Source organism: Rhinolophus sinicus, chromosome 8, assembly GCF_057876585.1.
Source record: "Rhinolophus sinicus isolate RSI-liver-muscle chromosome 8, RSI-T2T, whole genome shotgun sequence".
NCBI classification, from domain to species: domain Eukaryota; kingdom Metazoa; phylum Chordata; class Mammalia; order Chiroptera; family Rhinolophidae; genus Rhinolophus; species Rhinolophus sinicus.
The window spans coordinates 9,097,897-9,113,066 of record NC_142508.1 but is presented as its reverse complement, the minus strand read 5'-3'; the positions used below and the strand labels follow the sequence as shown (position 1 = coordinate 9,113,066).

Sequence of the window (15,170 nt, the reverse complement as noted above, 5' to 3'; positions counted from 1 at the left end):
CTGTACCCAGAGTACAGCACACATTATAAGTCTTGCTATTGGTGAGGGTAACTGGTGTTACTGTAACGATTATCGCTGTTGTCTAATAAGAGTCCAAAGCATGACTTCACCATCACAAGGTCCTATCTAAAAACCCAAGAGGACGGCAGCCGGATGGCTCAGCTGGTTAGAGTGCGGACTTTTAACAGGGTCGCCAGTTCGATTCCCACATGGGCCAGTGAGCTGCGCCCTCCACAACTAGACTGAAGACAACGAACTGCCGCTGAGCTGCCGGAGGGGCGGCCGGATGGCTCAGTTGGGTAGAGTGCTCAGTTGGTTAAGAGCTCCTTAACAACAAGGTTGCCGGTTCAATTCCCGCATGGGATGGTGGGCTGTGCCCCCTGCAAGTAAGATTGAAAATGGCACCTGGACTTGTCCCTCCACAACTAGACTGAAGGACAACGACTTGACTTGGCGCTGATGGGCCCTGGAGAAACACACTGATCCTCAATAAAATAAAATAATAAAAACCCAAGAGGAAAAAGGGTGGCTTGCTGGAAGACCACGCTGCACTGGTAAAGCTCAAGCAAGAGCAGCAAGGATAATGACACCAGGGGCAGTTGACCTAATCCTAGTGCGGCATCCGAAATTTCTCGAGTTCCTGTTTCTGGGATTCTATGGCCCCCAGAAGGGGCTCTGGACTGAGGCCCACAGCTATAAACAGCTGGGTGATCGCCAACTCCCCCAGAATGTGAGGGAGTGCATCAGAGGAAACCATCTGAGGAGAAAACAACCCTGCCCCTCTGAGATGGGTAAAGCTGGGGATGTGGACAGATGCAGTGCAAAGATTCAGGGCTCACTGATAATTAACAGACCTGCGCACCTGGTCGTTCGGAAAACAAACCCAGGACTGGGACGCACAGATGGGGATACTGCCTGCAGCGGCCGTGCAGGGTCTCAGCACCGGGCACTGGGCACACCTTCCATTGACCACTTGGGTGTCAGGTTCTTAACGAGCGCAGCACATGGAGATGATACAGGAGGGGCACCACAGTGACCCAGAAAAGAAATGCCTCCTGAGATCAAGGCAGTGTGGTTAGTGAGGAGGCAACAGAAGGAGGCTGAGGGTCTGCGCCAACTGCTTCACTCTCAGGGGAGAAGAGTTCTTACTTGTCAGCCAATTTGTAGCTCGGGTTTTCAGTCTGGCTGTGTCTGCTGTTGGCCAGTCTGCAGACTGTCATCATGTCAGCACGGAGAGGAGCTCCAAGTTGTCTGGGGGGACAAGGACGCACATTCAGTGAGCCACGACCGCCAATCGGGGGCCCACACCCCACGCTGTTTACCCTGGAGTGGCGGGGAACAGGGCGGCACCTCAGAAACCCTGACGCAGGAGGGGCGCAAGGGCACAGAATCCTGAGGTCCATCCAGACTCAGACCCCAGGACAAACCTCTTCTCGCGTGCGTATGTGTGTATTAAAGTCACAAACATTTCCAGAAAATACCTAACCTTAGAAAGCAAGACATAACTAGCTCAAAATGAAGGCCTCACTCACTTAAAACAAACGAAAGTCACTTTTACCTAGCGTTGCCTGGCTAAGTGGTTCTGCAGGCTGTGAACCCTCTGTAGTTATAGATGTCTTTATCTCTAATTGCCTGGCTGAAAGTAGGTTTAATAAATGTATTTGGCTTCTATAGAAAAAAGAAAAAGAAAAGAAAAACGCAAATACCAGTGTAACCCGATCATTTTTCAGACTCTCTGAGAACCTATGATGAGTTAACAGCCATCAAAGAAGAGAAGAGCTGTTATTTTATTTGAAACAAGAAACAAACCACCCACCAAAGTGTTAATATCCACACAGAGGTACTCTCCTCTTCTGCTGGCCCCAATGGCGGACATACACCCACTGTCGTTGGCTCAGAGTTGGGCACGGGGAGCCCCTCCAGGCGGCTCCAAACCCAAGAGGAGGAAGTGCCTACCCAGTAGGTCCTCTGTCAGGTCTAAGGGAAAGTAGGAGATGGTCCCAGCAAAGCCAGGAATCCCACCGAGCATCTCAAACCTGAAACATGACAAGGACCATGTGGCTACTAAAGCAGCAGCCTCAGTACAGAAACAGTGCTATAAATACTCCGCTGTCTGACATGGGAAAGAACGGAAGTGGCTGATTAAGATGTTATTTCAATACCAAGTCCCTACAGTCATCTGTGTCTTTCAATGTGAGGACAAACGAACACTGCACAGGTGGATGTGGCTAGGAAGATGAGACCCATAGGAAAATGCCAACAGAAAACAAAACAAAACAGAAAAAAGAAAAGAAAAGAAAAGAAAATGCTTACAGGACGGGCCATGCAAGTCTGTAAAGCATGAACACCGCACGACTGGTCGCTCCTGATGGAGAGCAGGTAACTCCTTGGCTAGGAGTTTAAGGAGTATTGAGAGAGTGCAGATTCACGTTTCTTTTCCACTGACCTGAACTTCCAGGGAATTCCTCTCCCAACTCCTTCTAGTTGGCAAGATTCCTACTCCCTCTCCCAGGATGGTTTACCTGTCAGGTGACAGGGTGGTTGTCCAAGGTCCTGGCCTGGGCATTACCTCCCTCCAAGAAATCAAAGGACTGGGCTTTAACTCTTGGGAACAAGGAGAGGGAAGTCAGAGGGGAAAAGAGAAAATAAGGAGAAATTAAAAGTGGGAGTTAGGGAGCGGTGAGCTGAAAAAAATCAAGGACAGGAACAGACAGGTCCCCGAAAGTGTGTGTTTGGGAGGAGGATGGAGCTCAGCTGTGCTCTTACCCAGCGACCAGCACCCCACATTTGGGGGCATATCAATGCTGAACGTAAGCCCAGTTCTTTAAAGAAGCCAGGCCTCAGGGCTCTCCCTTCCCTGAAAGGCCGTTCAGGGACAGGAAGGAACTCACTGCCCCTCTCATTATGCTTCACAAAGCTTCTGCAGCCTCTCCGATTGGCTGGGCCGACAGACACTGCTCTTCTGTCCTGCCTGCGGAGGACCCGGCGGAGGGCAAGGACAGCGGCCACTCCCCACGGGCGCCCGCCTCAGGCCTGCACTGAGCCCCCACCCAGACCAGACCCACTGTGAGGCAGCAACGCTCTCCACCCATGCTCTTCTTTAAAGCGGGCGTTCTCTTTCACAGCCACTGTGATGGGTGCCAGGACCTGTGCCGGACGCTCTGGGGATTCAAAGATCAGTGAGACATAGTGTCTGTCTGGGGCTGGGCCTGGTCACGATTAGTCCTGTAATCCAGCTCTCTCCCCAAGGGAACAGTTTCCCTCTACTTGCCAGGAAGACACAGCTTCTCCAAAAAGGACAAAGTAACACACAGAGAATCATGTATGCACTTTGTGGTTCAAGATCCTAAGGAACACTTACACAACACGGTATTACAGGAACTCTCTCCCCATCGGGCAATAGTGACTTCTAGTACCAAAACCACGGTCTCTAGAAAAGCAGCTGATACCGTATTCTGAGAAGCAAGTTCAAGTGGGATTCAGGAGATGAAACTGAGGGAGCACAGAAGCCCATCCACGCAGCAATCAGCCCACCAGCATTGCTGAACTCACAGAGGAATGGAAAATGCTGCTCCCCCCAAACTTGGACCCTTTCCTTTTTGTCTCTCATGTTAAAAGTCATTAATTAGGTGACAATCCTAGCCTAATTTGCTAATTGGGAGTACGCTGTGACTCAGATTACCATAATAATGGTAATTTATAGGTCAGGGATTGCAGGATGGAGCTGTTTCTCAACAGTAATAACCTCTTCCTGTTAACGCTGGTGGGGTTTTTATGGTGGCAACAAGGAGAGGTGATACATGGTCTACAGAAACTTTGCTATCAAAGTCACCGACAAAAAGCACTTCAGATCTTACTACTTTAGAGACTGCTGGAAAAACAATCTAGACATGTTGTTGAAGCCATGGGGGAAGGGACTTATTTTCCCCAAATCTTAAAATGAAAACAGTGATTTAAATAAAAAGTAAAATCTGGACATGTTAAGTGGGTCAACAGATAAGTGGATTTTTCAAATGTGGTATAGCCATACAATGGACTATTATTCAGCCATGAAAAGGAATGAAGTACTGATACATGCTACAACCAGGATGACCTTGAAAATATACTAAGTGAAAAACCCAGACACAAAAGGCCACAGATTGTGTGACTCCATACATACGAAATGTCCAAAACAGGCAAACCCATAAGGGGAGGGAGGAAATGGGATTGATTGCTAACAGGTAAGGGTTACTTTCTGGGATGACAGAGGTGTTCTGGAATTAGATAATGGTGATAGTCATACACCATAGTGAATATACTACAAGTCGCTAACTTGTACATGTGTAAATGTGAATTTTATGTGAATTATAGCTCAATTAAAAATGCATTATAAGGGCAGCCGGTTGGCTCAGTGGTTAGAGCGTAGTGCTCATAACACCAAGGTCGCCAGTTTGATTCCCACATGGGCCAGTGAGCTGTGCCTTCCACAACTAGATTGAAAACAATGAGTTGACTTGGAGTTGATGGGCCCTGGAAAAACACATTGCTCCCCAATATTTCCCAATTAAAAAAAAATGCATAAGCATATTTAATTGAAAAAAAAGAAATTTGGGCTAGGGAGGAGGTGGTGTGAAGAATAAAACATACACAATTATAATTTTCCAGTGCCCTTTACTGCTCTAAGGTTAGTATATTAGTTCTGAAACACAGGTAAATATATGTTATATATAACTTGATTCATAAAATGGTCATACTTGATATACTGAATGAAAAAATACTACTTAGATAATAAATTACTTACGTACATACTAATAAAATTAAATTTTAAATGGTTTTTATTTGTGCTGCAAATAAAGCTACAAGCTGTTCAGCTTTAACGATTCTAATAACTTAGTTTTATCACCTGATAAAGAGCAGGAAATAAAATTGAAAAGAAACCATAACAATTGCAGTAGAACAGAAATAATTATTTTCTCAACTGAGCATTCTTATTGGCAAGCACGTGCAGAAGGTGTTTGTTTTCAGAAAACATACTGAGAAGGACAAAGGACACATGCAATCACACAATGTGGCTCTTGCTATGTCTAAGTGTTCAGTGAAGCTCACTCCTTTTGATGCTTCATTTTTACCATCTTCAAACACAGAAAGCTTTTTAAAAAATTGAAATGGACTGCTGTCTCTTTTTTTACATAATAGCTTTATATTTTTTTATTTTGGAGCATTTTCAAAACCAAATCAACTTTTTCACATTTGGAAGAGGATGGAGGACTCCGAGCAGGTACGGAACAAGAGAAGCCACGGGCTATGCTGCCTCAGAACCACCACCAGGGGACCACGGTTGGTAAAACCACTGCCTGCGCTCTCGGACCAAACGCTTAAACCATGCCTGCACCAAAACACTGCACACCATGACCCGACACCACACCAGGTAAAAACAGTGGCAGAGCCAAGGGAGCGACTTCCGCTAACCACCAAAATCTTCCTATTTCTAGTTCTGCTTTTGAGCCCAGATTTCCCCATGAAATAACAGTGCTCAAGAAGTGTCTGTTGAATGAACAAACACATAGCACCTTCTTCTACCTAAATGTCCATCAACAGGTGACTGCATAAACAAACTGGTCTGGCCACACCATGGAGTATATTCAGCCATAAAAATGGAGGACTCGTGGCTACTACAGCGTGGGTGAACCTTGAAAACATCACGTGAAGTGAAAGAAACCAGTGACAAAGACCAGACATTATATCCCATGTATGTGAAATGTCCAGAACAGGCAAATCCACAGAGACAGAGAGTATATTAGTGGTTACCAGGGGTTGGAGGAGCGGGAGCGAGGAGAAACTGCTAACAGGTATGGGTTTTGGTGGGGAGACGGAAGTGATGAAAATTTTTTCAAATTAGATACCACGTTTCCCCGACAATAAGACCTAGCCGGACAATCAGCTCTAATGTGTCTTTTGGAGCAAAAATTAATATAAGACCCAGTCTTATTTTACTATAATACAAGACTGGGTATAATTAATATAATATATAATACCGGGTCTTATATTAATCTTTGCTCCAAAAGACGCATTAGAGCTGATTGTCTGGCTAGATCTTATTTTTGGGGAAACGCAGTAGTAGTGATGGTTGCACAAAAACACTTATGCTAAAAAAACACTTAATTGTACACTTCAAAGGGTGACTATTATGGTACGTGAATTGTATCTCAATAAAGCTGTTATTAAAAAAAGAATAAGCAGGGACAATTGCTACAAGTGAGGAGTCCTGGCCCTGCCCCAGACCGTGTGAATCAGACTGCCAGAGCAGTTCCCCAGGGACTCCACGGCCATGCTGATGCCTAAGAGCCACTGGCATGGACATGAACCATGTTTACGTCCCTGCCACTTGCATCATGAGTCGGCAACAGAAATACTCTCCTTTGTTTTCTTTTTCAAAAAGAGGATAGTTTATTGAAAGCAAAGGGTGAGAGCTCCTGAGAGGGAGGGGGTCCCAAATGGGGGTGCCCCCAGAAACACTCTCCTTTGTAAGGCCGTCTTTTACTCTGTTACTCCAGTGTATTTGTTTGCTCGTACTTCAGAGCAACCCTGAAATCTTGTGGACGAGGTATCAGCACACAGTTAAATTGCTCCTGCCCCTTGAGCCCAGGTGTAAATGCTCCAAATGTTCCTTCACACACCTTTTCCTACCCGGGCTTCAAAATCAAGGCTTGTTTCCACACTAAAGGAGACGTCTAGAGCAGGAGTGTCACCTGAGCAGTTTTCACACTTTCTGTCAGTATGAATACCCAGTTCCTGACAATAGTTGCTTTTAATAACTTGATCAGTATTTTCCTGACCTACACCTGCCAGTGTGTCTGACAAATGAAGCCCCTGAGCAGCGTGAGATTACAGACTGGATTATGTCCCCGAGGCCAGAGGCAGCTAAAGGTTTTTTTACTGTTCTCACTTCTACAAACACAGGCAGGATTTTTTTCACATCTGCTGAACATGCTTACACACAGAGATGTATTTGGTCACCTGAGTAGGATGGAAATACATTTCTCTCTTGACAATATTTGAAAATCATGCTTTTTGCCTCACTTACTTGCAATGCGGAAATACTTCCGTGTGTCGCCTGTGGGTTCACCGTTTTGTGGAGGGTAAAAAGAGAGCAAGTACAATTGGGTGGCCATCTTGCACATGGACTCTAAACCACAGCGTGGTTCAGTGGTGTCACCTCTGCGGTAAAAGTTAGTGTGAGTTTATCATAAATCACGAAAGCATGAAATTATGGAAGTTATGAAATATGCTAATAATGCCAAAATGTGGTTTAAAAATCTGAATTCAGATAAATGGATTTTCTTTCAATAAAAAAGGACACTTCCTTTTGTTTGTGTGGCATACTACAGGTCACCAAACGGTTGGAAGCCAAGTTCTAACTCCTTCCAACTCCCAAATATTTAAACTTGCTCTTCCTTCTCTCTGTTCTTGGCGAGGCTGGAAACCACGTCTTATTTTCTAACCTCTACAGAACTCAATGGCAATGCTCCTGCCATTTTTCTGATGAGGAAATTGAGGCTCAGGGAAGTTTAGTTCGTACAACTCATCAGTGATAGGGCCAGGAATGAGTCTACACTTTGAACCCAAGTCTGGTCCTCTTTAAGCTATACATATATATTACTGTGGCCTCACAGTGGATTATCTAATCTAGACTAGAACTAAACTTCAGCTCATTATTTTGAGTGTCTGTCTTGTTCATCTCTTCAAGATGAGCAACTGTTTTATCCTTCTTTTATACCATGCTGAATTTCATAAACATTTGCTAACTGAGTGAGCTGGGAGGGAGAGTGAACGTTTTTGTGGGTCTCTCTTTTTATGGTTCTGTGATTATATTAATACATTTTTTTCATATCTATATAATACATTTGTATAGTTTGGGACTCTATACTAAGAAATGATCCTAAATATGGGAAAATGTATACATAAAAGTTTATAGTTATATTATTTACAATATTGAAGTAAAAATGACTAAAATGTCAAGCAATATAATGGCAACGTAAACTATAATATAGCTTTAGCTACTCAATAGAGTATTACACAACAAATTAAATTATGTTTAAGAAGACTGTAATTCTATAGAGAAAGAAAGTAGATTAGTGGTTGCCTGGGTCAGGAGTGGGTGGGCAGGAGGAAAGAGGAATGACTGCTAATGTGTGGGGTTTCTTTCTGGGGTGATGCAAATGTTATACAATTGATTGTGTTTACACACTGTGAATATACTACCAACCGTTAAACTATACACTTGAAGTGTGTGAATTGTGAATTATGTGAATTATATCTGTATGTGAATTATATCTCAATAAAGCTATTATTTTAAAAATGTAAATCAAAAAGTCAACCTAAAAAAAAGACTATTATTAAATGAAAAATGCTCATGTTATAATGTTAGACAAAAGAAACAGGATCCAAAATGCTGTGTTCAAAACATGTTTTTTAAAAGGGGGGGGAACCTATTCTTATTCAAAATTGTACACATAAGAAAATGACTGCAAGGAAATGTAACAAAGGAACAGTAGCTGTTATTGGGTAAGAAACTTGGAATGATTTTTTTTTTCTCCGTTCTCTTATCTATATTTTCAACAACAAAAAAACCTTTTTTCCAAATGTTCTATAATAAGCATGCATTATTATTACTATTACAAATACCAAGGGCAGCTGTAAACCCTGCTGCTGTCTGTGGGTGTCTAGGGCTACCTTGTGGCGCCCCCAACAGGCCCCAAGTTTGCCTCTAGTCACAATGGCAGCTGTACGACACTGAGCTCAGCTGAGCCCGTCACTCCACTACTTGTTTTGCTTTGTCACAGTTAGGAAAAGGAAGGGGAGTTAGTTAGGCACGTGATCCTTTATTCTCACTGCCTCCCTTAGTGACCACCATGACTTGGTGTGTAGTAACCACCTCACAGTACAGATGTTTCGATGGTCCAAAGAGAGATTATATGGGGACCTATGGCCAACAGGGAAACAGTCATGTCATTCGTTCTTCCAATAATAGTTGTGTCTGCTTCACACCGGGAATTGAGTGAAGCCTGGCAGAAATGTAAAATATATAGATTTATTTGCCCGCCAAGAGTGTGCATTCTCATACAGGAAATAACATGCATATAATAATACTGTATCATATACTTGAAAGTTGTGTAGAGAGTAGACGTTAAATGTTCTCATCACATAAACAAAAAACATTAACTGTGTGAGGTGGTGGAGGTGTTAACTAGCCTTATTGTGACCATCATTTTGCAATATATACGACTATCAAATCATCATGTTACACACCTTAAAGTTATACAACGTCATACATCAATTATCTCAATAAAGCTGGGGGAAAAAGATGTGCATGAACGTCTCCAATACAAAACACAGCATGAGAAGTAGAACAGGTGAAGGCGCGATCCCTTTGTAGATCTGGGCTGAAGGATGGGCGGAATTTCCTTTAGGGCTTATAGGTAAACGGCATCGATGTTTGCATAACCTCAAAATGACTACATGCGTGAGGAAGCTGGATACATGTGGATGTGAACAAAACTAACCCCATTTCCGTGTCCCGGATTTCTTTCATGCTACGACCTTTGACCAATGCCACTGTCCTTAGCAAACATATCAGAGCCTTCTAGTTGATGATTATCCGAGTTCCACAAATGTAGCCATAAATATTTTTGTTAGGAATGGCCGGAAGGGCATGACAACCAATATAAATATCAAACTGGTGATAGTATTGATTATAAATAACCATCCATCACAAAACCACCAGAGGTTTGGCCCCTGGTGCTACTGCATTCTCTGTCCCTTTGTCCTATCAATCATTAGTACCTGAGTTATACTGTATTTGAAAAGTACAGTAACAGTACTGTTAACAGAAAATAATCTGCAGAATTGCTGGGTCGTCTCAGCTCCAACCCTACATCTCTGTAAGGAAATTATGCTATAATAAATTCTGTTATATTCTATGGAGTTGCCCCGCATCATTTTTTCGGCCTGAAGATACTTTCTCGTTTTGGTGGCCATTACGCCTCTGCCCCACCGTGAGACAATGAAGCACAAACCATTGAACAAACAACAGCACCGATTCTGTAAGGAGATGACATCTAACTGATTTGCTGGATTTCGTTGGAGCAGTTGATCAGCATGTGAACCAAGGCAGAATCTGTGGACACCACTTGGGCAGACTTTCTGAAAGGTCCAGAAGCATAAAGACCTTAAATATGTTCTATTTTGAAATAATTACAAGCTTGCAGAACAATCGCAAGAATAGTACAGAAAACTCTTATATACCCTTTATCCAAATTTACCAAGTTTTAACATTCTCCCTCAATTAAAGACTGTTTTTAAAAAGTGCTTTGGAGATTCAGGGAAAATGAGTGCTGTCCAACCACTAGAAGCTTTCAGTGCTCATGAATCCAAAAGAAAACGGAATCTAACAAAACCAGTTTACTGAAATAAGTAAGCACACCCAGGTCCAAAAGACAACTCAACCCCAGCCTCCATCCCATCCCCGACCCACCACCAGGACCTCCCAGGAGGACAATGAATACTTTAAAACCAGATTACCAAACATGTAAGAATACCCAGAAAAACACTGAAAAATTAAAAAATGGGAGGAGAAGGGTGTGCGGGCAACTGGTCCTACCAGACATGAAAACATACTATCCAGCCTCTGTAATTAAAACAGTGTGGTACTGCCACAAGAATAGATAAATAGACCATGGAACAGAAAAGACTTGACATAGACCCAAGGACACACAGGAATCTGCATATGGTAAAGGCGACATCTTAAATCACTAGGGCAAAGATGGACTTTTGAATAACTGGCGCTGGGGTAACTGAATAGCCCACAGGTGGTCAAGGAAGGCCCACTGCAGACCCGCTGTGCCTGCAGTCCTGCTGAGTGAGAATGGCCCCGGTCTTTCTCAGAGCAGAAAACCAGCTGCAGGCAGGAACTGGTTTCACAAAGGGGCTGTAGCCCTAAGGGCTTGACAGCACCCCTCTCCCCCCACCCAAGGACCTGACCAGTGCCTCCAAAGGCTCCAACTGCCCTCTGAGCCTGCTGTGACTTGATGAAGTTTCCACAGTCTGATTCTTTTCCTGTGGCAATCCTAAAGCTTAGAATATACTTGCACAGCACCTGATTTCCATGTTAAACACACATTATCACATACATAAGCCCCCTCCCTCTCGCCAATTTCCATATGTAATTATTGTTATCCTCTTTTTGAAGGTGAGAAGATCAAGGTTCAGAGACTTTCCCAGAAACACAGTGTTTAAGTAGCAGAACAGGGAATCCAATTCTTATCTTTTTACTCCAAAATGTATATTTTGACTCTCAAACCTTGTTATCTGCTCTCTCAGTACTTTGAACCGGAACCACCCTGGATCAACCCCTTCACAAGCCCGATGCAGGAATCTGCCAGGACCCCAGGGGCAGTAACCTCAGAGTCTGACCCATAGGGATGAGGCTCTTTGGGGGAGCCTGACTTTCTTCTAAGGGCAGCAAGCAGGAAATAGCTTTCATTCATAACCTTCAGGAAGGTCAGTGTAAAGAAATTAGCACTGTCACGTCCTATGATCTGTCAGGCATTGCATTAAGCACTTTACAAACATAATCATAAAATAATGCATCTCCCAAGAGAAATGAAACATATGTCCACATATGTTCTACACTAACATGCACAGCAGTATTATTCGTAATGGCCATTAAGTAAAAGCAATCTGAATGCCATCAACTGATGACCAGATAAACAAAATGTGATACAGCCATACAATGAAATGTCATTGAGCCATAAAAAGAATGAAGTACTGATACACGCTACAACATGGGTGAACCTGGAAAACACTATGCTAAGTGAATAGAAGCCAGTCACAAAAGTCTACATATTGTATGAGTCCATTTATACAAAATATCTAGAGTAGGGAACCCTATAGAGACAAACAGTAGATTAGGGGTTGGCTAGGATTGGAGTGGACGGGGTAGAGGTTGGGGGTGCGGGCTAAGGGGTATGGGTTTCCTCTTTGGTGTGATGAAAATGTTTTAGAATTCACTGTGGTAAAGGTTGCACAACTCTATGAATATACTAAAAACCATTAACGTGTACACTTCAAATGGATGAATTTTTATGGTATACGAATTATACCTCAATAAAGTTACCAAAAAAAGAAAGAGAAAAAAGGAAAGAAGGGAGAGGGCGGGAAGGAGGGAGGGGAGGAGAGGAGACAGTGAGCAAGGATCCATCAAAGCACCTAGCACTGTGCATTGGGTACAAAAGAGGAAGTCAATTTCACTTTACAGTTGAGGAAACTGAGGCATATAGCCGATAATAATATCAACAAGATTTTAAAAACGTTATTTAGCCCCAAAGCCCTTGTTCTAATATGCTGTTACCTCCACGACAAGCAATATCTTCGTCAAAGTATTTAGCAAGTGCATGTGAGGAACCAAGATTCTTATAAACACAGTGGTTGGGACAAATTAACACAAAATGGTTACAGAAACATAACACAGGCAGTAGATACTGCAGGTACCCACTTGTCTACCTCACCACGAGGCTCCTTTTTCTGCAAACCGCCCCTTCCCTCCTCCACGGAGTCACAGGAACACGGGCAGCCATGTTTGAACTATGATCCCACCCCTAGCTACCGCTGATTGGCTCTAGAGGAGGCCCGACTCAAGTCAGGCCAATCAGATTCCGTCCCGGGGAGTAGCATTACTCTGTGCGGCCGGAACACGGAAACGTGGCCGTGTGAGGCAGCCATGTTCCACCCCGTGGACTAGGAAGCAGAGAGAGCTCGTCTGTGGGGGAGAAGAGTGACACCAGTGGAAAGATGGCTCTGGACTCCCTGGATCCAATTCAGTCTTGAGGCCAGGCTGCCTTCCTGCCCACCGGGTCCACAGGATGTCTTCATACCCTTGTTTGCTTAAGTAACTAAGAGAATCCCCACTAACACATAGTGTCACATTCAATTTATGTTAAACAACTTTCTCAATGCAAAAAAGGAAAGTGTTGTGTATGAGTTTTAACCTAAATCTGCAGCCACATGGCTGAAGCTGAACAAGCTACTGAGGGAACTGAAGCCCCACTGGGTTTGGCACAGGTGGCTCGGTGTGATGGGATCGTTCCTGTTACACTATGGGAGTCAGAAGAGCAGCGACGAAGTCCCCTTTCCTCCCATAGGAGGATCTTCATGACGTTGGAGCTGTGGGAAACAGCTGAGGTTTTAATAAGGCCAATGTCACGAGGCCTAACGTTTCCAAGGATCTGAGCAGATTACAAGCATTACTACAAGAAGCTCTGCTGGACTCTTGAATGAAGTTAAATAGGATGTGGTATCAGAGGGTGTAGCTCTTCTTCCCTCCCAATAAAACCCACTGAAAAAGCTCTGGCTTTATATTGGAATGGACCAAGGAGAGGTTCCTGTGGGTAAATAAAGAAAGAAAAGGCATGGACGTCTTCTTTGGTTCTTATTTTGAATCTATGATAGACAAGAAAGCACTTACTATCACATCTCACACACACACTGACACATTTACAAGAGGCTGTAGAGTCTGGACACCAGAGGAAGAGCTGAGTTGACAGGAGGGAATGGACGGACGAATCCTTTTCCCATCCCTCTATTTATGGGAGTGATTTCCCTTCAGGAAATGCTGAGCCCCTTCTCCCAGGACCCTGTGGGGAATGACGCCTGCACTGGCTGACCCTGCCTTCCACGTCTTCCTGGCCTCAGCAACCCGCCCCTCGTGACCCAGCTGTTCACTGGGAACCCAGCCTGTAAGTGACAGTTCTTCTTAGAGGCCCCAGTCTAGTGAGGAAATTCAAAGAGGGAAAAAAAGATACGTAATGAAGCTAGAAAGGCCCCCGGCATGGAGAAGCTCCAAAGTATGAACAGAGGAAAATGACCGGAGGAAGTCAGGGCTAGAAATGAAACAGTGTGGCCCAGAAGATTTGTGGCTGACCTAGCCTCAGTCACTTGGCTGGACGGTGGCCGAGGCAGGAGCAGGACCCAAGGTTCCTGTCGCCCCATCTAGAGCTCATTCACCTCCCCCCACACTCCTTTCCCCTCCCCAGGTAACTCAGGTTTCTATGGAGATGCTGTCCCAGGAGAACCTGGGTCTACTAGTTATTATGTTTGATAAAGGTGGTTCCTTTTTTTCGGTTGGCTGAGAAACCCACCTCTTCAGAAACCCAGAGAGATTTCTGGGGTGTTTTGTTTTGTTTGTTTGTTTAAAGAGAAATACTCTTTGTTATTAGGCTATTGAGAGATTTTTGAAAAACAACAAAAAACAAAAACATTTGCTTCACAGCTGCCAGGTAGTATTAACCACTGGCTCCTACTGAATGCTTTTTCTTATCTTTTAGAAAAAACTAATATAGTGTTCAGAGCTTCTCTGCCCTGTATTGGAGAGGAAAAGAGATTTAGCAGGTTAAAGGAAATAAACTCGAGACTGAGGATAAGACAGAAAACACCCCCCCCCCCAGAAAACAACCCAAAACAGAGGCTGAAAACTAATGAAACAAGGAGAGATGATACAAACAGAGCCACAAAGAAGGTGAGACCCCCCAACCACCCCACCAGGACACAGACTGAGCAGGGGCAGGTCACATCCGGATGCCTCTCCATATGACGCGGTGCCCGGTGATCAACATTTTTGCAGCTGGAGTGGATTTAGTAAATGAAATACTGCGTCCAAGTGCATATCGTGGGCGAGAGAACAGCACAAATGTCCTATCGGCAAATAGTCCTGGGCTTCAGGGTATTAGGGCTCCCCCACCCCCCCTTTAGTTCGTACTCTTTTACACAGTTGCCATCCTGACCCTTTGTTGTTATTATGCTCCCACCTCAGAATCTAGCTTAACGCCCAACTTTTCCATAAAACTTACCCTGACCACCCCAAACTGAAGTTCTCCCCCGTCCTCTGAATTTCTATAGCAGTTATTCATTTATCTACACTTGATTATTTAACAAACTGTGAATAACCTTGTATTATCTCTTTTACGGTTAGCTTTAATGGTTATTTATATATGTTTTATTCAAGGTTTCACATATTTATGTGTGGTACCTCAAATTAAACTGCAATAATGAACGAGTGACTAACATTTATTGAGCATTTACTATTCTCTAGGCGAGAGTCTATGCAGATTATTTCATTGAATCCTCACACCAGCCCT

At 43.8% G+C, this 15,170-nt stretch overlaps 1 protein-coding gene across 2 annotated transcripts in view; it reads right to left on the bottom strand.

Moving 5' to 3' along the window:
* The window catches only part of DENND2A (DENN domain containing 2A), an 82,606-nt gene that overhangs the window by 55,220 nt on the left and 12,216 nt on the right, over positions 1–15,170 (bottom strand). Inside the window, exon 2 of one of the 2 annotated variants that reach the window (XM_074315269.2) lies at positions 1,150–1,251. The exons of the other annotated variant lie outside the window; for it this stretch is intronic. The gene's annotated coding sequence lies outside the window, so the exon portion shown is untranslated. The remainder of the gene's footprint in view (positions 1–1,149; positions 1,252–15,170) is intronic. 2 annotated transcript variants of the gene reach the window in all.